The following is a 25,422-nucleotide window of genomic DNA, read 5'->3' on the forward strand; positions in this document are numbered from 1 at the left end:
ATATGCAAGACATCTGCTAATCAACAGTCTTTTTTTCCTTTCACAGCGAGGCAAATCAGCTCTTACCTGCTAATGCAATTTTCTTGAGGGATTTTCCATTTCCCAGAAAAGCAAATTCTCTCATTAACATAATCAGCAAATGGGATGCTTTCTGTGTTACCAGACACACTTTTTTCTCCCTCCTTTAGCATTAGAAAGTCATATGATCATTTAAAAAATGAAGCAAAAACAAAACCACACATATGCCTCAAAAGATATGCTAATATTAGTCTTTGGCCATCTGCTAAGAGGAGGATAATATGAAAAGAAAGTCTTATATAGCTGCAGACATTTTGCACTGTGGTAGTTCAATGTACAGTTAAGTGAGCTTGTATTACACTTAAAATAAAGCAGTAGTTAGCAACATAAGGATTGGAATGATCGTACAAAAATATTCATTTGAGTGCTACACATACTCTACACTTTCCAATGAGATCTAAAGATTAAAAAAACATCACACAGAGGAAAAGTTATCACCCTCATTGCAAATAAGCCAATAAGAAATGTTTCATAGGTTCTATGACATCAAAGTATAGGAGCCTTTACTGTTGCTGAAAAGCTGAATTTGGGAAAACACGTTCCTGTGTGTTTCACTGAGCTAAGCAAATTGCAACTACTCTTAAATTTAGATATTTAGATGTATGTGAAGTTTTCATTGCAAATTTCCTCCAACGTGACTACTAGAAGTAAATTCACAAAGCCCAAGTATTCAGGATCTGATGAAGTGCTGTAATGAGGGTTAATTCACATTCCCGAGTCATAGCCAGGAATCCCACAACCTCTTATACTCTTTAAATTTCCCAGCCCCTCCACACTGGGCAAGTTCTGGAGCCAAAGGATCTGCATACATACAGATCCATGACTACTTCTCACTCCACCCATGAAGTGATTTTCTGTGCCAAAGACCACTGCCTGAACACACAGGGGTTGCAGGGCCATCCCTTTACAAGGACTCAGCCAGCCAACATGGCTTATATGGTGAGAAAGGGCTTGATGTCATAACCTGCTGTACCACTGATTAATTTCTCCCTATGTGAAAACTGGTATCTACTAGAGCAGAGCAGAAGTTTTCTAATGAAAAATTTCAATTGAATTTCAAAATTAAATAAATAAGCAAACCCCACAGGCACACAGGGCAAAGTTAGAACTTTCAACTTTCTCCCCTTACCGCCCTTTTTCTTAAACCAGGTCCAGCATCTTCCTTATTCTTTTCAAGGATGCAGGAACAATGATGTCATGAAGGAGACAACCAATAAACGCCTATATTTTTAATATTATTTTTGTTCTGATTAAGTCCTGTCAAAGAACATGTAGAAATTGAATGGAATAGACTTTGAAGGACTCTTCAATGTCTTGTCAAAAAATCACAATCCCGAATACATGCTGAATACTTTGGACAGAGAGGGGGAAAGACACACAAAAATCACAGCTGAAGGAACTGAATGCATGTCCCATTAAAGAAACAATAAATTATATGGACAAGTTTGAAATGAGGATTATTTTACTTTTGCTATTTATAGATCAGAAAGCTGTTGAAGAAATTCACCTTGGCCAACATTTTGCTACATAGTAGACTGAACTGTATTTATCTTTAGGTAACTTAAGTGCTGGTCAAAGGTGTTAGAATGACAGCTTGACTCCACAGAAGTGCAGGCTCCCCTCAACCATCCCATAAATATGCCTCAACCCCGTTTTAGAGGGAAAACCTCCTACAGCTATAAAGGGAGCTGGTTCTCCATGCTCAGTCATTCCTTTGCATCCCTGACATTAACAAAAAAGGGTACCAAATTAATGCCAGAAGTCAGTTTGGCGATGAAGAGCCCTGGCCATTAGCAATGAGACTGCAACAATCTTATTTCACATAGACTACTGAATTGTTTTGAAACGGTAACAACTTTTAGATAATGGTAGTCAAAATTACATCTGAACATTGAAAAAGGGTAAGGATCTTCTAGGCTTTATATAATGTGGCTCTTGCTCTGATTGGGGTCCTCTGTGTACTACTGAAATATAAAGAACAATAAAAATCAGTCCCTTGTACCATCCTGCCCAATTTCCCTTTAAACCTGTTTCTATTACTGCATTTATTTTTGGATAGAAGGATATGCCTCAATTTACCACAGGTCCTTTGAGATCCCTGTGTAACTCAAGCCTGGAGGCATTATCTTAAATGATAGAATGCAGTCTCCTCTATTTGCCTTTTTCAGTATGAACCATCTGTTTTCTCTCCTACACAAGTAATGCTGACAAAGGACATATAACTGCTGTAATATTATCTAAAAGGAAAACAACATTTGCTTGCTCCAAGCAACATAAATAAGATGTTGAAAAGTATATGAACATCCACAGTATATGCATATGTAGAAATAGTAGTAATTTAACTAGTGTAATGCCAAACTTATATCAGTGGGAGTTCAAGGTAGTCAGATTTTAGCAGACAGGCAGGTGAGGAAACAACCCTGCCCAGCTGTCCATTTTATTCTCCCCTTAGGCAACTCCTTGCACCTACTACTGCTCTTTTAGAATTGGTTCTCTCTCCCAAACCTGTCCATTTAGATGTCCCCGCAAAATGTGCCCAGTTTCAATGGAAGCAGTGAATACTGCAAGTCATTCATTCCAAAGAGGAAAAGACTCACTGAGAAGTAAGTTGAGTGAAGGGTTCATGTAGAGTTCATGCACCTGGAAACATTCAGGGCACACACTGCTCCGTCCAAGGACATGGATCATGGGAAGTCGCCCAGAGGACATGAACCGTGGGAAGCTTCCTTGGACTGGGCTCAAGGCCTGAGAACAAGGACTGTAGTAGATAGAGGCTGGTAAATGAGAATATTAATCAAAGTCATATTATTTCCTTTGTTGATGCCTTTTGCGGTCGGAGTATGTAATGCGCAGGGGGGAGAGAAATAAAAGAGAGGGTGGAAAAGCTGACAGGCAGAAGCTCATCGGCAGACCAGCCTGCTTGCTTGCTTAAAGCTTTGTCCTGTCTTGTCATTGAACCGCAACAACTGGCGCCCAAACGTGGGGCCCTCAGCACTCACCTCGCCCGGCAAGGGTTTCAGATGCGTCACTCATCCGCTTTGCGGATCCCGGTGAGTATTTTTCATTGTGGTAAATTTGGGAAGCTCCCTCTCTGCTTTGCAAGTGCAACACCGCAAGGAGCTACAGTATTTGCTGCGTAAGGCTCAGCATGACTGCCCCACTCGAGAACTCACTCTCCTGCTACAGGAGGTGAGTGCCCAATGCCCGTGGTACCCTGAAGCTGGAACCCTTAAGCTAGCGGACTGGGAGCGGTTGGGCCAGACACTGCACAAAGAGCCTCGGGCGCCCGTGCAGGCTTTACATGCCTGGCACCTCTGCCACGATGCAGTACAGCATGTCGCCTCAGAAAGATCCTCTCCCGCGTTAATAGAGGGGTTGCCGATCTCGCCACCCCCGTCCACTCCTGCAGCCATCCCCCCACCCTGCTTCGCCCCCAGCACCCCAGTTACCACCGCCTCCCCTGTCTTCCCCACCGGAGCCGGTGTGTGATCGCCATCCCCTTGTGGGGCCCCATGCTCTGGGGCCCCCCGGGGGGTCGTCCACGTCTGTTCAGGGGCTTTCGCTGGTGCAACAAATGGTTCACACAGCGAAGACTTGCTCAGATATTACAGCAGAGGAGCTGGCTGATCTGGTCTCAGTTTGTCCGGTGGCCTGGCAGGATGATGGCCAGGGCAACCAGCTTGCAAACTGGGTCAGTTTGCCTTACTCGGTGATCCGAGAGGTAAAGAAAGCGATTCGCGAGTTCGGCCTGACTAGTACGTATGTACGTGGTCTTATTGAAGGGCTAGGTACTGGGTACACCCTGGTCCCTGAAGACTGGAAAGCGCTGTTGCGCATGATGCTGACACCCAGTCAGTATGTTATTTGGCTTAGTGAGTATCGGCAGATGGCAGAACGCCAAGCCCAGGTATATAGAGAGCAAGGTGTCATTTATGAGCACTTGGCAGGGGAGGGCCAGTTTGCTACCATTCAGATGCAGGCCGTTTTCCCCATTATTTCCACCTGCGCCCAGCATGCTTTCCGGAAGGTCCCGGATTCAGGCAAGCCTACTAAAAGTTTTGCCAGTATCCGTTAGGGTGCATCAGAGTCCTTTATGGATTTTACCAACAGATTGCAGGAGGCAGCAGCTCAGGAGATCCTGTTAAAAATGGCGGTTGAAAATGCGAACGAGGATTGCCGACGTGCTCTCCAGGCGGCACAAGCCTCTGGAATTCTAGAGCTGTCAGACATGCTGCGGGCGTGCCAAAACATCAGAACCCAAGCACATAAAGCTGGAGTTCTGGCCGCCGCCCTGCGAAAAAGCAGGATGGAGGGGAAGCGTTGTTACCGCTGTGGTAAGGAGGGTCACTTTCAGCGGGAGTGCTGCTCCTCGACGGCGCCCGCTTGCCCCTCAAAGAAATGCCCCAAGTGTCGGAAGGGCTATCACTGGGCTAATCAGTGTCGTAGCGGGTCGGGAAACCGCACGACGGGTCCCCCCCGAACCCAGGGCCAAACGGGGGTGTTTTCCACTCAGATGACTGTCCCTCTGCCTTAAAATCCATAGACTCCATGAGGGTGGCGACTGCGGAAGTGCAGGGCTTGATTTGATTATGCAGAAGGATGCTGATTTTCGGTTGCCGGGGGAGGTTTGCGCCATACCTACACAGGTGATGGGACCTCTCCCTGCCGGATTTGTTGGTCTGGTTCTCCCTCGCTCACACACTGGGAAACAGGGTTTTTTTGTCATCCCAGGGGTCATTGACGCTGACTACACCGGCGTTATTAAGGTTCAGGTGTGGACCCATCTTCCGCAGTCGCTCCCGCGTGGACGGTCAATTGCACAATTGATTTTAGTCCCCTATCAGGTGCCAGCCGCAGAGGATCGAGCCGGGGCGGAGGCAGCTTTGGATCAACGCTGTCTCTGTTGCCATCTCACAACAAGTCCTCTCTGTTTCTTGCTCTAGCAATGTCGGTCCGCCCCTTGAAACCTCAGTTAACACTTCTCTTAAATAATGTTCCTTTTACAGGGCTGGTGGACACTGGAGCTGACGTTACGGTGATTCATGATCCGGAGTGGCCGGGTAGTTGGCCAACAGTTCCTTCTAAAGAGTTGTGGGGGATCAGGGGTAGCAAACCCGGGCGCCAAAGTTTGTCTTGGGTCACGGTCTCTAAACCAGGAGGCCGTGCCCTTGCTATGATCCGCCCTTTTGTGCTCCCTGTCCACCTCAATATTTGGGGCCATGACTTACTTGCAAAGCTGGACACCACCCTCAATATTAATATATAATGGCCCAAAACCCTCCCTCACCCACCTTGCCCTCCACATTACTATTGGTATAGCAATCCTTAGAGCCCGTGTGGATTGACCAGTGGCCCCTCCCTCTAGAAAAGCTGAAAGCGCTTCATTCGCTTGTGCAACAACATTTGCATGCACAGCGCTTGGAGAGCTCCACTAGTCCTTGGAACACCCCGGTGTTCGTTATTAAGAAAAGATCTGGTGCATGGAGGCTGTTACATGATTTAAAGGAAATAAATAAACGCATCCAACCCCTGGGCCCCTTGCAGTTTGGGTTGCCAAAGCCAAATTTAATACCTCAAACCGATCAGCTTTGTGTGTTAGATTTAAAAGATTGTTTCTTCACCATCCCCCTTTGCCCACAAGATCGCGAAAAATTCGCGTTTACAGTGCCGGAATATAATAATCAGCGACCCTCTCAAAGGTATCAGTGGAAAGTCTTGCCCCAGGGAATGCAAAATAGTCCAACCTTGTGTCAACTTTTTGTGGATCGGGCCCTCGCCCCTTTTCATGCCCGATACCCCACACTAAAGGTCTACCATTATATGGATGACATTTTGCTTAGCGGTCCCCAGGTCACGGCACAACAGCTTGAATATTTGTCCCAGATTCTCGGCCAAAATGGCCTGTTAGTGGCACCCGAAAAAATCCAACGCTCTTATCCCTACCAGTACCTCGGGCATAAGGTTTTACAAACCTATGCTGCCCCTGTTTGCCCAGAAGTGGTCCTACCCCAACCCCTAACCCTTGTTAAATTACAACAGATTCTGGGTCATTTAAATTGGATTCGACCCTACTTTCGTCTCCCCACATCGATGCAGCAGCCGTTGTTCGAGCTCCTACGTGGAGCTCGGGCACCGGGCGCAGTTATTGCCATCACTGAGGAACACATTGCCTGCATTCAACAGATCAATGCAGCGTTGAGTCAGCAGTTTGTGGATAGACTCACTGAAGTTCGTCCCCTGCGGTTGGTTCTCCTTGCCACTCCCAAAGTTATTCAGCACTTGCTAGCCTGTTTTGCTGTTATGGGTCGCCCAAGCCAGATAAAAACAGATAATGCCCCAGCCTATTGCTCCACAGCCCTTTCGACCTTTTGTGCCCAATGGGACGTCCGTCTCAAACACGGGATCCCTTATAATTCCATGGGCCAAGCCATTGTTGAACGTGCAAATCGCACGCTAAAAACCTTGCTTGACAAACAAGTATAACAAGGGGAGCTGCGTCTCCGAACCTTAGGAGACATTCAGCAACAATTGCATATCCTTTTGTTTACTTTAAATAATTTAACGCTGAACGCAGATCAGCAGACCCCCGCGGATCGGCATTTTCACAAATCCGAGGTACTGGAAAGACCACGTGTCTATTACTGTCAGCTGCCCGATCCGCAATGGTTGGGCCCAGTACCTTTAATTACTTGAGGGTGGGGATATGCTACTGTGTCTCTCCCTGCAGGACCGTTGTGGGTTCCGGCCCGGTGTGTGTGACCAGCACTGAAACAGCATGGCGTGGCACCAGGGGCTATCGAACCCCATACTGGAGTTTCAGCTGACCTTGGAGGAGAATGTGGTGCCTCCCAGGTCGACAATGGCGGGACGGAAACGGAGGAGGCGTAGCGTCCCAAGCCAGCCCATGACATGGGGAGCAGTAAAAGCATTGGTCGCCGCGGCTCAACGAAGACTGGCAGCAAACCAACAGCCAGAGACTCCTGAGACTCTGTTTGTGGCAATTCTTGCCCAAATTACTGCTAATTCTGTATTAATTGTATGCCTTTTGTGCCTGCTATTTCCTGTAGGGGTTGGCTCGGGAGCGCTTCCTCCGTTACAGGCCCAAATGACATATAACCTATGGGAAAGATTGGCTTCAATAGCAAATGTTACCCACTTTTGTTTATCTGATTCTGTAGCAGCCGGAGAACTGTTAGGTACATCCCTTATTCCAGTATGTCATCACCCTGAGGAAATAGGGAATGAGACGATGCTCGCTGCTTACGCGAATCTCTCTTCCCAGTACTCTGGCATGGCTAATTGGGGCCCGGCCAACTATACTTTGCCTCAAACGGCCGTATCCCTCCACACGCCGTATCCGGCTGGGGCCAACAATGTCACCTGTGCGCGTGTGGTCAATTGCACTAGTACAAAGGTGCCCTTAAGCTGTCGGCAAATTTCTCAACCTTTTTTAAATTGTTCCCACGCCGTGAATATTTCGTACAATTATGGCCATATCATCCTACCATCAGGGTGGTTTTTTACCTGTGGCTCACGTTCCTTTAGTTATATTCCCGCAAATTTAAGCGATGGCACCCTTTGTTGCCTCAGTAGAATGACACTCATTTTGCCTTTTGCCGGCCAAAAGCGCAGTAAAAGAAGTACACCCCTTTCAGAAGATTGTGTCGCAGATGTCAATCTTCTCAGCCGCTCTGAGTATACCGCCTTAGAGGCCTCTATTGTTGGGGTCCCCGGGCTTGCCACTTATACAGCAAAAACTTTAAACGCCCTGGCGTGTTTTGCGGCAAAGGCAATTAATACTACATCCCAGGCAATTGCCCTACTTAACACAGAGCAACACGAATTAAGGGATGCAATTTTGGATACCAGAGCAGCCATTGATTTTCTGCTCTTGAAACATCATTTAGGCTGTTCCACGTTTCAGCATATGTGTTGTTTTAATTTAACTGATAATAGTCATTCCATAGAAACTAGACTGGCCAAATTGGCCAATCTTATGGCACACATACGCCAAGATCTGGGGTCTGAGGGCTTTCGGAATTGGCTTACAGGTTGGCTGCCCTCTCTAGGATGGCTGCGACAATTCTTCGGTTATGCTGTAATTGTGATTGTTGGGCTTATTTTTTGCTGCTGCTGTGTACAATGTATTCCCTCTTAACTCCCTTCGAGTTAAGGCTTTGTAGAGACCTGCCCTGGCAGGCTCCCCGAGTTATGTCCTTGTCTGTCCGGGAGTTAAATCACTTGCAAAAGCAAATTGATGGCTGCCATAAGATGGCCGAGCACAAATAAACAAAAAAGGAGGGGATGAAGGGTTCATGTAGAGTTCATGCACCTCAAAACATTCAGGGCACACCCTGGGTGTTGTGTAGGAGCAGTGCACACACTGCTGTGTCCAAGGACATGGATCATGGGAAGTCGCCCAGAGGACATGAACCGTGGGAAGCTTCCTTGGACTGGGCTCAAGGCCTGAGAACAAGGACAGTAGTAGATAGAGGCTGGTAAATAAGAATATTAATCAAAGTCATATTGTTTCCTTTGTTGATGCCTTTTGCGGTTGGAGTATGTAATGCGCAGGGGGGAGAGAAATGAAAGAGAGGGTGGAAAAGCTGACAGGCAGAAGCCCGTCGGCAGACCAGCTTGCTTGCTTGCTTAAAGCTTTGTCCTGTCTTGTCATTGAACCGCAACAAGTTGAGTCATGATAATGATAACAGAGACAGTGCCATTACAATGAAAACACTGGAAGGGGCACCCTCCAGGTAAGGAAAAATTGTCCCCTATGGTATTGTGCATTCTACACTCCCTCTTGAACTTATTTGGGCAATGGGACTTCCACGATTATTTTCTTACCCTCTTCCTATCAATTTCCCTATCATCTTCTTCCATGTCTCTCAATCCTCATTCTTACATTCCCCACACCCCCATCCCATCCTCCTCACCATATGAACAGAACCAGTTGTTATCTTTTTGCTTTCTTCCACCTAGCTGGCTTGTTTTTCTCAGGATTCTCCTCATCTTTTAATTACAGAGAATAGCTGATTTCACTGCCTTTCACCTCATTCCACCGCCACTGCTAGAGTCTCCATAAATGAGGCACACAGCTGACGCTACTCTGCACACCTATGGGAAATGAAATAAACCCTTGTATATCTAAACCCCTTTCCATTTTTTCACAGTTTATTAAAACACTAAAGTGCCAGATATAGGACTATTTTTATCTTTAGCAGAATAAACAACAGAAGCAGCATCGCTGCCAAGATAATTACCTGGAAAAAGCTGAACTACGTAGTGTATACTTTTGGATCACAGAATTGTGTTACTGTGAATACTGTGTAAATACCAAAGTAACCACAAACCAAACTAAACCAACCTGTTAAAAAGTCTATTTCTGAGCTGTCACAGGAATTAGTCACATGTGCGCAAAAAACAGGGCATTGTTAGCCTGTGAATTAAAAACAAAGACTCATTATTTATTTTTCAATAGTTTTCTTTTTGTTTGGTTTAAAAATTGCATGTGAAAGGAAAACTGATTCACTTGGATTCCTCTTCAGTGACCTGACTGGCTCAGTCTACCTTCATGGTGTTTGAAAAAATAAAAAACTATTGTTCAGTACCAGAGCATGGCCTCAAAGACTTCTCCTCACAGCTCCCATGATACAGGGGAGCATATTGGACGCGCGTAGCCACTGCCCCATCCTGCCCGAACTTTAATTGTTCAATAATAATTGAGAACCACAACAAAGATCAGACGGAACAAGGAAAATTTACCGGAATGCCTGGAGTGTGTCCACAACTCCTAAAAAGCCAACCTAAGGGGATGGGGAGAGCACTGTGTTAGAGTCACTCTCCGGTTTCGCAGCATTGCAGCTTGTGACTGTGGTGGGATGTTGCTTTCTCTTCACCTGGAAAAAATAGCAAGAAAATGAAAAGTTACAAAAATCTTAAAGTGAGACCATTCAAAATCATACATTTTTGTGATTACTCCATTACTTTGAAATCAGAAGAGGCTGGAGACTGAGTTTGGTTTCGGATCCTTAAGAAACCAGCAATTGAAGGAACCAGCCCAGCAGCTCCTTGCCTTTCTTTCCCCTCATGAATGGTAGGCTGCTTACAAAAACAGTTTAAAGAAATCGGAGAACCACAACTCCAGCAGGACCTATCCTCTCTTTGTTGTTTTTTCTCCATACCTCTGCACATTCTAATGTGCACTGTCCTATAAATGTCTCAGTGTGATCCTGGTGATGCAATAAGAGGGGGGAACTAAGGACAGAGCTGAGAGGAGCCCTGTTGCAGGCAGGCTGGCCCTGGAGAGTGCTGCAGAGATCTACCTGCTGTGTGAGAGGGAGAGAGCAATGCTAAAAAAAACTGAAAGGAAAACTGCCAGAAAGGTGCAGGGCAGGGGAGAGATGAACCCATCTGAAGGCCTGAGAAAACAAGGTTTCTACTTTCCTTAGGAATAGCTGGGGTCCCTGGGCTGAGCAGAAAATGGAGGGAAAGCCTGCTGCTGAATGGCAGGGGAGATGAACCCTCCCCCACAGTGACTGAGAGACAAACAGCAGTGATGTCTCCTGCACAGAGCTTGGAGACTGCAGGGCTAGAAAAGGGCTTAGCTGGGGTGGGGGACAGGGCAGGAGCTGGCCAGCCGGCTAACAAGAGTAGGTTGCTGAGAAATCAGACAGGCTTTCAGGGCACTGGTTTTCCAGTGAGGAGTGCGCATTGGCTCCCTGAATAGAGGTACAGGGAAGATTCGGACCCCAGGCATCCAGCACCTTAGTGTAGCCAATTACTTCATTTTATCACTATTTATTCTGTGTTGTGTAATGTTATGATTAACTGACATGCTATGTCATATATGCTAAAACGATGTAAATTGTAGGATTTTAAGACTGATCAGTAGTCAGACGCAATAAGATCCCCCCACTCGTAAGAGTCTAAGAAGGGCTAAAATGAAAGGCCCACAGGCTGAGGCCTGTAAGATGTCAGTGTAGCCATACTAGACCATTGGCTTAAGAAAGACTTGACATAAGTCCCGACCAAAGAATGACCCAATGCTACAAGATTATGGGAAAAGATGTACCAATGGGTGGTATTGCAAAATATTAACCGCAAGAGTAATTTTGACTATAAGATACCTGATAGTCACATTTTTCTAACACATACACATGCGCAGAGTGTAAGGTGTAGTCAGAATCACAAGATAAAAGAGGGTTCCCAGACTGGGTAAAATGAGTTCCCTATGGGAAAACTCCAGCAGGAACCATCTCTCTACTGATGATCAATTTGCAAAACATCCATCAAACCCGAAGAATATCATTAAGGATGTGAGTATGACTACATTTGTAACTTGTGCATAAGTCTTTATAGGACTTCTATATGCTTGGGTAATCATAATCCTAATTAAACCTTTAATAAATCTTGTAAACCAAACTAGACCTTGTACATGCGAATGTATATGTGGTCACTATCCTTGGTCTTTATGTGTTCCTAGAAACTCGAAGGGCTTGGCTACACTTGCGAGTTAGAGTACATTAAAGGAGCCCCCGGTGCACTAGCTCACTACCCGTCCACACTGGCAAGGCACTTCGAGCACTCTGACTCAGCGGCTAGAGCGCTCCTGGTACTCCACCTCGGTGAGTGGAATAACGTTTTGTGCGCCCCCACTGGAGTGCTGCGGCACCAGTGTGGATGCCCTGGTCTGTTAGTGTGCTCCAATCGGCCTCCAGAAGTGTCCCACAATGCATGTTCTAGCCACTCTGGTCATCACTTTGAACTCTACTGCCCTGCTTTCAGGTGACCAACCGTCAGACCCGCCCTTTAAATTCTCTGGGAATTTTGAAAATCCCCTTCCTGTTTGCTCAGCCAGGCATGGAGTGCTCTCAGCGAATCTTTCCAGGTGACCATGCCTCCATGCACCAGGCAATCCCCAGTATGGAGCAATGGCAAGTTGCTGGATCTCATCAGTGTTTGAGGGGAGGAAACTGTCCTGTCCCAGCTGTGCTCCAGCCGTAGGAATTACGATACCTTTGGGAAGATGCCAAGGGACATGATGGAAAGGGGCCATCATTGGGACGCACTGCAGTGCAGGGTTAAAGTGAAGGAGCTGCGGAATGCCGACCGCAAAGCCCGCGAGGCAAACAGCTGCTCCGGTGCTGCCCCTGCAACCTGCCATTTCTACAAAGAGCTGGATGCGATACTTGGGGGCGACCCCACCTCCATTCCGAGGACCACCATGGACACTTCAGAGCCCAGTGCAATAAGGCAGGAGGAGGAGCAAAGCGGGAGCGAGGGTGCTGAGGTGGAGGAAGACACCCTGGAATTCTTAAATGCATGCAGCCAGGAGCTGTTTTCAAGCCAGGAGGAAGGTAGCCAGTCACGGCAGCCAGTGCTTGGGGAAAGACAAACACCAGAGGAGGTTCCCGGTAAGTGGCTTTTATTTTGGGAAGGAAGCTATTTGGTGTGGGCTCTTGGGGCGAGGGGGGTTAGGGCTGCATGCATGCCTAGATGCAGAATAGGGCATTGATGTGCTCTCTCACATCGCAGTAATCGGCCTCAGTGATCTCTTCAAAGGTCTCATTCAGAACTTGGGCAATGCGCTTGAGCAGGTTTCTTGGGAGAGCCACTGTGGTCCTTATCCCATGCAGGCTAACTTGTCCATATCACTGTGCGTGAGGGGCAGGGGGACCATTGCTGCAGAAAGGCAAGATGCATATGGGCCAGGGCAGAAACCGCATTGCAGTAGAAGACCCTCCCTTGCTTCCCAGGTCACCCTCAGCAGCGAGATATCTTCCAGGACGAACTCCTGTGGAAAATGTGGGGACAGTGTTCAGTATAGGGGCCTCCTGCTGCTGTTGGCTCTCCCCAAGGCACAGAAACCCAGAGGACAGCACAGCCGTGAAACAATCAGTCACGCTTGACCCTGTGCTTACTCACCATTTCGGGGCTCCCATGGGTTATGTGCGCTCGCTTTGGGACAGGAAAATTATGCTATTGTGTAGACTGTGCTTGCCCTTAAGTACGGGGGAACCATTGCTCTGTCTGGTGTGAACAATGCTGCCTCTGTTAAGTGTTACATTTTGCCTTTACAGATGCAACCTTGAGATCTCAGCCGTCCGTGTTATCACCGGCCGAAAGACTCCAAAGAATCAGAAAGAGGCCACACAGAAGCAAGGAAGACATGTTGCATGAAGTAATGCAGCATTCAAGTAATGAAAATCGAAAAGTGCAGGAGTGGCGGGACAGTGAAAGGAGGATCTGCCAGCAGAATGAGGAGCGCTGGCACAAAAGCGCGGTGCTCTGCCAGCAAAGCACGGATCGGCTGATAAGCATAATGGATCGCCACGCAGACCCGATTCAGGCGCTCATAGCCATGCAGGCAGAGCACTACCGCCCGCCCCCCCGCGCCCCAGCCCTTGTCCCAAAACTCTTTCCCTTGTGCCCCCATGTCACCTCCAACCCACTTTCCCCAACATCCGGGTTCTTACTGCCACCAGCTGCCTCCAATACCTGTAGCTTCACCACCCAGACCTGAAAACTACAACCCTTACCCACTGCACTCACCCCCCATCACCATGCAGTATAGCCATCCTGAAGTGCAGCACCCATTGCACAGCACTCCAGACAGGAAGGCTGAGTATGATAACAGGACATACGCAAATCTGTGATTGTACCATTCCCCACCCCACCCCCTTGCCCCTTCTGTTTCCCAGGTAGTTGTGTTTCTTTTCAATAAATGGATTTTTTGGCTTTGAAAACATTCTTTATTATTGCATAAAGTAAAAGATACCTTAGCCCAGGAAAGAAACAGACACTGTAAGTCAGCATAGCAAACACAGATTCCTACTAACATTGGAACCACTGCACTTCACTCCCGTGAGGGCACCAGACATTACTGTTGGCTTTCAGCCTCAAATTGCTCCCTCAAGGCATCCCTAATCCTTGCAGCACCGTGCTGGGCCCCTCTAATAGCCCTGCTCTTTGGCTGTTCAAATTCAGTCTCCAGGTGTTGAACCGCTGAGTTCCATGCCTGACTGAATCGTTCACCCTTCCCTTCACAAATGTTATGGAGGGTACAGCACGTGGATATAATCACAGGGATGCTGTCATGGGCCAGGTCCAGCTTCCCATACAGAGAGCACCAGCGGCCCTTTAAACGGCCAAAAGCCCACTCCACAGTCATTCTGCACTGACTCAGCCTGTTGTTGAACTGCTCCTTGCTGCTGTCAAGGCTCCCTGTGTAGGGTTTCATGAGCCACGGCATTAAAGAGTAAGCGGATATTCTCCAAGGATCACAGTGGGCATATCGAGTTCCCCTACAGTGATCTTCTGGTCTGGGAAAAAAGTCCTGGCTTGCAGCTTCCTGAACAGGCCAGTGTTCCAAAAGATGCGTGCGTCATGCACCTTTCCGGGCCAGCCTGCGATAATGTCAATGAAACGCCCACGGTGATCCACAAGCGCCTGGAGAACCATAGAGAAATATCCCTTTTGATTAATGTACTCGGAGGCTAGGTGGCTGGTGCCAGAATTGGAATGTGTGTGCCATCTATCACTCCTCCGCAGTTAGGGAAACCCATTTGTACAAAGCCAGCCACAATGTCACGCACGTTACCTAGAGTCACAGTTCTTCTGAGCAGGATGCGATTAATGGCCCTGAAAACTTGCATCAACACGATTCCAACAGTTGACTTTCCCACTCTACACTGGTTAGCGACCAATCGGTAGCTGTCTGGAGTTGCCAGCTTCCAGATTGCAAAAGCCACCCACTTCTCCAACGTCAGGGCAGCTTTCAATCTCATGTCCTTGCGCCTCAGGGTGGGGGGCGAGCTCCTTACACAGTCCCGTGAAAGTGGCTTTTCTCATCAGAAAGTTCTGCAGCCGCTGCTCGTCATCCCAGACTTGCATGACGATGTGATCTCACCACTCAGTGCTTGTTTTCCGAGCCCAAAAGCAGCGTTCCATGGTGGTGAGCATGTCCGTGAATGCCACAAGCAAATTCGTGTCATATGCATTACTCGAGTCAATATCATTGAGTTCTGTCACTTTGGATCATAAGGAATAATGCAACTGCAAAACGTGATGTGCTGGCGAGACTCGTCAGCATACTCCTCAGCAGTTTGGGGTCCATTCCCACAGACTGAAAGGGAAGACAGAGCGAGCAGTACAAAAAACGTTGAAAGATGGCGCCAAATGTGGGGACGGAAGCACAGGGATTGCTGGGATGCAAACCGATGCATCACAGGGCATTGGGACAGGACACAGAATATCCTGCACCGCCCACCCCCTTCCCACAAGCCACAGCTCCAGAATGGGAAGAGGTGCTCTGTGGTATAGCTGCCCATAATGCACCGCTCTCAATGCCACTGCAAGTGCCACAAATGTGGCCACGTCAGTCTGCTTGTTCCTGTCAGTGTGGACAGACTGCAGTGCTTTCCCTGCTGAGCTCTCCGAAGGCGGGTTTAACTCAAAGCGCTCTACATCTGCAAGTGTAGCAATGCCCTAACTCTGAAGCAAGTAGCCGAGGTGACTTTCACTCTCTTGATCTTGAAACTGTAGTCACAAAAGCTGAATCCACAGTGGTGTAATACAACATTACTAAATTCACTTAAAATAAAATAGAATAGGCTACATTAGAGATGTGAATTGCATTGTTCATCTGGGAAGAGACTTGGACTACAGGAGGCTGAGCGACACTGGAGGGGGCAGCTGAGTCTGGAATGGTAGGAGGAGCAGAATAAATACCCACCATTACAGTGTTGCCAACTCTCATGACTTTATGGCAAGTGTCGCAATATTTGGTGTTTTTGTTAAAGGCCCAGCTCCAGTCATTGGGAGGAGGGAGGAGAGTAAGTTCTTAGCCCTCATGGTTGCACAGAAAAGCTTGAAAACATGACCTGCACACATAGGGGTGCTGGAACTAGGGGTACTGCTGCACCCTCTGGCTTGAGGTAGTAATAACAACCCAAATACATGGTTTCTGCCTTAAGCACCCCGCTATAAAAACTGTTCCAGCACCACTGCCTGAACATAACCTAAAGACTCAGAAAACAGAAGATAAGGTCAGGGGAGGGCAGGGATTTGTTAGTCTCTGAGGTGCCACAAGTACTCCTTTTCTTTTCATGATTTTTTTAAGACACTCATGATTTTTAGGGCCTGACTGATAATTTTGGCATCCTTGGCATTGGCAATACTGGACTTAACAGAACCGGGGCTGTCTGGAAGACTGTAGCTTCAGGAACCTGAACATCTGGGACGCCAACTCCACTCAGTGTGAGCCAGAGTGCTGACCTGACAACTGAATCAAAACCCACTTTGATGTTGATGTATGCCATGTAAATTCTCAGTGAAGCTCAGTCAGAAACTGGAGGGTAAGGACAGCATCCATTGTCCACCACCCAGCAGTGAAACCTGATTGCTGTGGAAGCTGTTAAGGAGCAGCTGCACTCTACCAAGCAGAATGTGAGTGAAGATCTTTCCTTAGAGGCAAAGCTCTGCAGTAGCGTGGAAATGCCTTGTTGCAGTGGGAGCCCCAAGGGGCTTTCTGGCTCACTTAACCAGAATGCTGCCTTACTCTCCCGGGGAGTGAACACCATAGTGGGAGCTCTACCATCTTTTTTGCAGGATGTAAACATGTCCTCGCCTCCAGTCTTGTCCAGATCCACTGGTTGGTACAAACAGTGAAACAAGAGGATGGTCTCATCTCATATCTTTTGGGGATGCTCACACCAAAAGCAAGTGCTAGCTTTATGCAATACTTTATGCTTCCCAGCTGCACTGTGTATAGGAGTGAAAGACTCCTTGCTCATCTCCACTGGACCTGACACAATCTGAGCATCTGTGGTATTTTAAAGAGAGGTTTCTTTTTGCTAGCTATTTTGTGTTTTCTGCAGATGGAAAATCATGCTGGCGGGGGAAGTTTGGCTACTCCTTTTGCCGTCTCATATGCATTCTTAAAGATTCTTTTTCTCCTGATCAAACTTTTGATTGAGCCTGTTGTGATGCTGTTTGCCATATATTGGGTCAGACTGTCACATGGGGCTGCAGGTTTCTTCAGCTGGCTAGTCAGCATGGGAGGTAAAGTGCAATGTGGCAAATTTCTAGTGCATCAAGAGGAGATGGGAAAAATCTATAGGAGCAGTAACATTTACTCCATTTTACATGTCCTGGGGACTCCACTCTATTTTGGTGATTGGTTTTGGTCCTCTCCTTTATGTTCCATTTGAATGACTTCATGTTGGAGTGGGTAACAATCCATGATATTTGACTGGGAGGATTAGTAGCTAGAAATGGTTTTCCAAGCTTAAGATACGGAAATAATAATAAAACGATATGGAACATGGAGGGCTGCATGGGTGACTAATACCGGCAGTGTAAAACACACCAGAACCTGTTGCTTCTGATATTAGTTTATTGCACATAACAGTCTTATTCAAAAAGCATACATCATGCTGAGGCAGTGATTTAAAAAAAGCTGGCAGGAGCATATAATGCTGGATGGATTTTGCCACTTAAGCTACATGTGGGTAATAGCTGGTAGTGGGTAATATGTAGCGTTTGACCTTTACATAAATGAATGAATATTACACTAGAATGTTGATTGATAAGAACTTTACTTCTATTAAGCAGTAGGAATTGTTTCGTGCTGTTTGGGGCAAAAAGGTTTTATATAATTGGAGTTGTAATTAGAAATGCCAGCCCTAATTACCCGTTACCTACTTCTGTTTGAGGACTGTAGAAAAAATATTCACTTTTGACAGCTATTTCCACCCTCTAATTACTAGTGAGAAGGTCTGGACAGAAAACAGAGTCTAGATCATCTAGTAATAGGAAAGCCAATCAAAAGAAAAAGCAAGCCATTATTTAAGTTCTCTGGATGATTCATTGAATTATTGTGATGTCATTATCATCACACATTATATTCCTTCCAGTTTATTGGTAGTGTAGGGCTTTACACTGAGGCCCCTTTACCCTGCTCTGTCTGTTTAAAGGAGCCATACAGTAGGAATAAATTGCAGTGTAAAAGGACCTTTGAGCAAATGAGAATCAGGTCCCAAGTCTTCACAAATACTGGGTATCCCTTCACCACCCAGCCGTAAGGGTAGCAAAGAGTATGTCAGTATGAATTCAGCTCTTTGGGTCACTTGCCTTGACATGCATGTCCATGGGGTTTGTCATTTCTCCTTGAATCAACAGATCCCACTGACACCTCTGAAAGCTAATTAACATGAATTGCCCACAGCCAGTATTTTTAAAGCAGCTAGTCCAATCTCCCATCTCCACATAAAGCACTGCAGGCATTAATGGAGGACAGCATTGTGGAAGCATTTCTGAAGTCTGTCCCCCCAGCAGAGATAACACAATATGTTAGCACTGGTATCACACTGGTTGATCTAATGCATGAGCGTGGGGGCATACTATATAGCCACATAATACTGTTGCTATACTCTGGGCCATTCTGTTTCTCACAAAGCCACCCCCTTTGTTGATTTTAATTCTCTGTAAGACAACTCTGTAAGCCATGTTGTCAGTCGCCCCTCCCTTCGCCAGAGCAATGGCAAACAATCGTTTCACGCCCTTTTCCCTGGATTGCGCGAGCAGGAGCAGATGCCATAGCACAGCAAGCATGGACCCCATTCAGCTCACCACAGCAGTTATGACCATTGTAAACACTCGCGCATTATCGTGCAGTGTATGCAGAACCAGCACCTGAAAAACCAGACAAGGAGGCGACAGCAGCGCGGTGATGAGGACATGAACACACTTTTCTCTAAAACCGCGTTCCCCTGCAATTTGGAGATTACGGTGTTAATGGGGCAGGCTCATGCCGTGGAATGCTGATTCTGGGCCCGGGAAACAAGCACAGAGTGGTGGGACTGCATAGTGTTGCAGGTCTGGGATGATTCCCAGTGGCTCCGAAACTTTCGCATGCATATGGGCACTTTCATGGATCTTTGTGACTTGCTTTCCCCTGCCATGAAGCGCAAGAATACCAAGATGAGAGCAGCCCTCACAGTTCAAAAGTGAGTGGCAATAGCTCTGTGGAAGCTTGCAACGCCAGACAGTTACTGGTCAGTCGGTAATCAGTTTGGAGTGGGCAAATCTTCTGTGGGGTTTGCTGTGATGTAAGTAGCCAATGCAATCATTGAGCTGCTGCTATCAAAGGTAGTGACTCTGGGAAATGTTCAGGTCATACTAGATGGCTTTGCTGCAATGGGATTCCCTAACTGTGGTGGGGCTATAGACAGAACGCATATCCCTATCTTGGGACCGGACCACCAGGGCAGCCAGTACATAAACCGCAATGGGTACTTTTCAATGGTGCTGCAAGCACTGGTGGATCACAAGGGACATGTCACCAACATCAACATTGGATGGCCTGGAAAGGTTCATGACGCTCGCATCTTCAGGAACTCTGGTCTGTTTAAACAGCTGCAGGAAGAGATTTACTTCCCAGACCAGAAAATAACTGTTGGGAATGTTGAAATGCCGACAGTTATCCTTGGGGACCCAGCCTATCCCTTAATGCCCTGGCTCATGAAGCCGTACACAGGCACCCTGGATAGTAGTTAGGAGCTGTTCAGCTATAGGCTGAGCAAGTGCAGAATGGTGGTAGAGTGCGCATTTGGACGTTTAAAGGGTCGCTGGCGCAGTTTAATGACTCGCTCAGACCTCAGTGAAACCAATATTCCCATTATTATTGCTGCTTGCTGTGTGCTCCACAATCTCTGTGAGAGTAAGGGGGAGACATTTATGGTGGGGTGGGAGGTTGATGCAAGTCGCCTGGCCTCTGAATACACGCAGCCAGACACCAGGGCAGTTAGAAGAGCACAGCAGGAAGCAGTGCGCACCAGAGAAGCTTTGAAAACCCGTTTCATGACTGGCCAGGGTACTGTGTGACACTTCTGTTTGTTTCTCCTTGATGAAAACCTGCCCCCTTGGTTGCCTCTAAATTCCCTGTAAGCCACCAACCCTCCTCCCTTCGATCACAGCTTGCTTGCAAAGGCAATAAAGTCACTATCATTTAAAAAACATGTATTCTTTATTAATTGATTATAAAAATAGGGAGATAACTCACAAGGTAGCCCGGGTTGGGTGTGGGAAGAGGGTAGGAGGGAAGGAAAAGGCCACTTTAAAACTTGTTGAATGCCAGCCTTTTGTTGCTTGGGCTGTCCACTGGGGTGGAGTGGTTGGGTGCCCGGAGCCTCCCACCCCGCATTCTTGGGCATCTGGGTGAGGAGGAGATGGAACTTGGGGAGGAGGGAGGGTGGTTAAACAGGGGCTGCAGTGGCAGTCTGTGATCCTGCTGCCATTCATGAACCTCCACCAGACGCTGGAGCACGTCCGTTTGATCCCGCATTAGCCCCAGTGTTGCCTCAAGCCTCCTCTGATCTTCCTGCTGCCACCTCTCCTCATGTTCATCGGCCACTTTCCTGTACTCTGCTATTGTGTCCCTCCGCACATTCTGCTGAGCTCTGTCAGTGCTGGACGACTGCATGAGCTCAGAGAACATTTCATCGCGCGTACTTTTTTTTCGCCACCTTATCTGAGATAGCCTTTGGGATGGAGGAGGGAGGCTTGAAACATTTGCAGCTGCTGGAGGAAAAAAAGGGAGTGAAAGCATTAAAAAGATACATTTTACATAGCACATGTGATTTTGGTACAAGGTCGCATTTTGCATCTTATATTGAGTGCCTGTGGCTTTGGTGTTAGAGATCACACATGCAGGACCGGGCAACAGAATTCGGCTTGCAGGTGGCCATGGTAAGCCATAGTCTTTCGGCTTCTGCAACCTTCATAACAGCAGCCCCCTTCTTTCCCATACCAAACAAAGCCCACTGAGTTGGCCATTTAGTGCTGCAGTTTTCCTGTTAACGTGCAGCAGCAGAAACCAAACTAACCCCCTCCCCCCATCCAATTCTCTGGGATGATAGCTTTTCCCCACCCCCCACCTCCTGGCTGGTATCAGAGAAGATCCCTGCTAGCCAAACACGAACAGCTCAGTGCCAATGGCCCCCCCGCACGTCGTGGCTAACTGCAGGGAGGATTTCTTTTCAGCCACAGGCAAACAGCCCAGCAGGAACGGGCACCTCTGAATGTCCCCTTAATCAAATTCCCCTATTTCAACCAGGTTACCATGAATGATATCACTCTCCTAAGGATAACACAGAGAGATAAAGAACGGATGTTGCTTGAATGCCAGCAAACATCAGGACCATACGCTGCCAGGCTTTGTCATGCAACGATACCAGATTACTTGCTACTATCATGGCATGGTAAAGTGTCCTACCATGGAGGACGGAATAAGGCTGCTCTCCCCAGAAATGGTCTGCAAAGGCTTTTAGAGTACCTCCAGGAAAGCTTCATGGAGATGTCCCTGGAGGATTTCTTTTCCATCCCCAGACACATTAACAGACTTTTCCAGTAGCAGTACTGGCCACAAATGCAACCCAAGTCCTCAGGGCTATTTAATCATTAAAAAATGCTTGCTTTTATAACATGTATTATATTTTAAAAAGTACACTCACCAGAGGTCCCTTCTCTGGTTTCGCTGGGTTGGGACGGTATTTCAGTCAGGGTGATAAGAAGATCCTGGCTGTTGGGGAGAATGGTGTGCTGTGTGCTCTCCCCAAGCTCGTCCTCCTCCTCATCTTCCCCAAATGCAAAATCCTCAGCCATGGTGGAGAGTACCCCATCATTGGAGTCCACAGACAGGGGTGGGGTAGTGGTGGCGGCCCCCCCCCTAGATTTGCATGCAGCTCAGCATAGAAGCGGCATGTCTGGGGCTCTGTCCCGGAGCATCCGTTTGATTCTTTGGTTTTCTGGTACGCTTGTCTGAGCTCCTGAAGTTTCATGCGGCACTGTGTTGCCTCCCTGATGTAGCCTCTGTCCCTCATGGCCTCTGAGATTTTTTGAAATGTTTTGGCATTTCATCTTTTGGAATGTAGTTCTGATAGCATGGATTCCTCTCCTAATACAGCGATCAGATCCAGTACCTCCTGTTCGGTCCATGCTGGAGCTCTTTTTCGATTCTGGGACTGCATGGTCACATGTGCTGATGAGCTCGCCTGGCCAAACAGGAAATGAGATTCAAAAGTTCCCGGGGCTTTTCCTGTACACCTGGCCAGTGCATCCGAGTTCAGAGTGCTGTACAGAGCGGTCACAACGGTGCACTGTGGGATAGTTCCCGGAGGCCAATACCTTCGAATTGCATCCCCACTAACCCTAATTCGAAAAGGCGATGTCGATTTCAGCGCTAATCCTCTTGTTGGGGAGGAGTACAGAAATCAGTTTTAAGAGCCCTTTATGTCAAAAAAATGGCTTTGTTGTGTGGATGGGTGCAGGTTAATTCGGATTTAACGCTGCTAAATCCAACAAACTCATAGTGTAGACCAGGCATCTGAAAGCAGAGCTCTCCATTGATATTATGGTATACTCTGAAACCTCCAAGATACAGTCATTTATAATATTACAGCAGGAATATACAGATTTAAGGTATTGCAAATGTTATATATGGCAACTATTGGGCTGTGGATCTTCAATAAGTACAGTAAGACCAAGAATTAAGGTAAATGGTGATAATCAACGTTGATATGTCCAAAATGTAACATTTTGCATCCTTTAAAAATAAATCCTCCAAAGCAGGTCTCACAAACAGACCATGTCTATTTCTCTCGAAAAGGTAGAGGAAGAGGAGGAGGATGTAATTTCATGCTGTGCCTAAGGCTAGCTAAATCTTTAATCTATCCATTCATAGATGTATTGTACAGTTTGAAATAACTACTCCCTTAGCTCCATATTACCACAAACTGCCTGCAAGAACTGTCTGTCAAGTGAACCACATCAAAAGTCAGACCCTCATTAGACACATTCTAGTGTGAGCATCCCACACCAGGTAAAGTAGGGAGCTGTCTTTCCTTTTATTCTTTGCCTTTATAAGGCTGAAGTGTATTCCAATATATTTTCAGTAACTGCCCACATAACTGAATGATGTCTGTTTGCCCAGAAAAAGAATATAAAATGGCAGATGGATATCTGGGATTTAATATTTCAATTTTCTCTTCCAAATACTACTATTTACTTGGGTTAAATTTTCATTTCTTCTTTTTCTTCAACACAGAGACATATGAAAAGATCAGCATATATGTTATTTCAGCTCCTGGATGATGGAAACATTGCAAGGATAGCAAATCTCATGTTGTTTTTGTCCCAGTGACAGCTCTTCTAGGTATTAAAAATAGACGAAACACACGTACAAACAGTTGCTATCCCTAGGCTGCCTGGTATGTTTCAAACAATATTCCACTTCACGTCCACTAAGTTTTCCAACTTCAGCCTTAAAACCCATTTCTTGTTGTGGGGCAGACTGCATGTATCAGAAACCAAAGCTCTGTTCCACAAGTACAGCCCAGAGCAGATCTCCTGCTTTCGTAATGCAGAAAATCACCTTTCTTCTGCTTACAATCTCAACAACTGACTATGGCTAACCTAGTATTAACCTTAACCTCCTCCAGCTGTGATCGCCTTGACATGTACATATTTACCAGTATTTTTCAGGACTGCCAGTGAGTCATACACAACATTCATGTGAGTACAAAACACAACTGAAAGATTCGGAAAGGACCATTATACAAAAAAAGGAGGACCAGTGAAAAAGTAAAACAAACATCATACAAACATGCAGTGTCAGGGGACTAGCAATGGAATACAGAGACCTTCACCTGTCACGTAATGGTATGAATGGATCAATTGTGCCCATGTTATTACTAAAGTTGGTCAAATTAATTCTGAATAATATCCAGTGTGAAATTAGGTCTTTTCTTCCTGTTCATTGAATGTTTGTGAATTCATCCTACTTTCCACTCATGCATTTGATATTTTTAAGTATTTACCAGATAGTTTGATTGAACAATTTTCAGCCTATGGAATGTCTGCAAACTGTTCACTTTTATTATTCACTAGTTATTATTCATCATTTGTGGCGTGTGATTGTTCACCTAAACTGAGATTTTCAAAAGAGCCCAAGGAAGTTAACTGAACATCAGGAGAATCTGGAACCTAACTCATCAGGCTCCTTTAAAAATCCCAACCCTAATCTAATAATGGTGGTGTTTCCCCCCCAGATTAGAGGGCTGAAACTTTCTAAGCAGGAGAACAATAAAAGCAAATAATAAATACTCTTGTTAATCCACAAATATCCTTCTCTACATGGAGATACTGATATTTCTATGAAGAATAAACATTTCCAAACATTTATAAGATCAAAACCCTATTTTCACAAATATTTGCAGTCAAAAAAAAAAACCCAATTAAATTTCAAATGAATGGTTGTAAATAGTGGTTTGGCAGCAATCAACCAGCCCTAGTTACTACCATCCAATAGCTACAGAATCCTAGATGGTATGTGGCAAGGCACTTCTTTGCCTCGCTTGACTCAGTGTTTTCCCCTATGGCGATGGGTTGGGAGGATGGGGAAAATTGGTCGCACTCCAGAGCATTTTTATTCATCGCTTGGGTTTTATTTTCCAATATTTACAAGGAGGGTCTTGGGGGAGGCCCAAGCAGTACTCTTCAGCCAAATAAAAAAAAATAAAAAAAGAAACTTTTAACGCAACAAGGGAATACCTTTCCCTGCCCCTTCTCTGGGTGTTATCTTATTATGCTGGCTGCTGGGTGCTAGGCTTTCTCCAAACTATCCATTAGCTCGGTTGTTTCCTCTATAGGGAAGAGAGCAGGCTTTCACCCAGGAGAAGCCTCTTCTCCCTGCTGCCATTAACCCTTTTGCAGTTTGTCTTTCACCTCTCCAATCAGAAGAGGCGTTTTTAAAGGCCACTGGCATCCCTTAATTGGACTCAGGTGTCCCTAGTTGACATGATGTAACTTTTTCAGCTCATAGAAAAAGGGCCTTTAGCATTTGAGGCTAAAATACTTGTCTTCCGCCACCCTCTGGTGGCCCGCCCACTTCCTGGAACCCAACAGGACCACTCTCTGGTGGCTGTCCAGTATGACTTTGTCACTAGAGCCTATGTGAAATGAATTGGCAGACCAGTTCAGTATCTCTGCAAAATTCCCAACATAAAGAATTAAAAGTGAATGAGTATAGAATCTGAACTGCACTCTTATCTTTAGGGTTGTTCTCTCATGGTTGAAGCAGATTGACAAGACAGTGTCTGGAAGCTATGACTGCACTGAAAATTGATCTATCATCCGGCATCTTTCACAAGTACTAAATAAAACTGAAATGAATTAGAGACCTGTTTCTGCCAACCATACATAAAGTAGTATCTTATAGTAGTTAGCTATTACTCCACATGAGTAAGGGTGCCAGAATCTGGCACTAAAGAAGCAGACCACCTT

This window comes from Eretmochelys imbricata, chromosome 3, assembly GCF_965152235.1.
Source record: "Eretmochelys imbricata isolate rEreImb1 chromosome 3, rEreImb1.hap1, whole genome shotgun sequence".
Lineage (NCBI taxonomy): Eukaryota > Metazoa > Chordata > Testudines > Cheloniidae > Eretmochelys > Eretmochelys imbricata.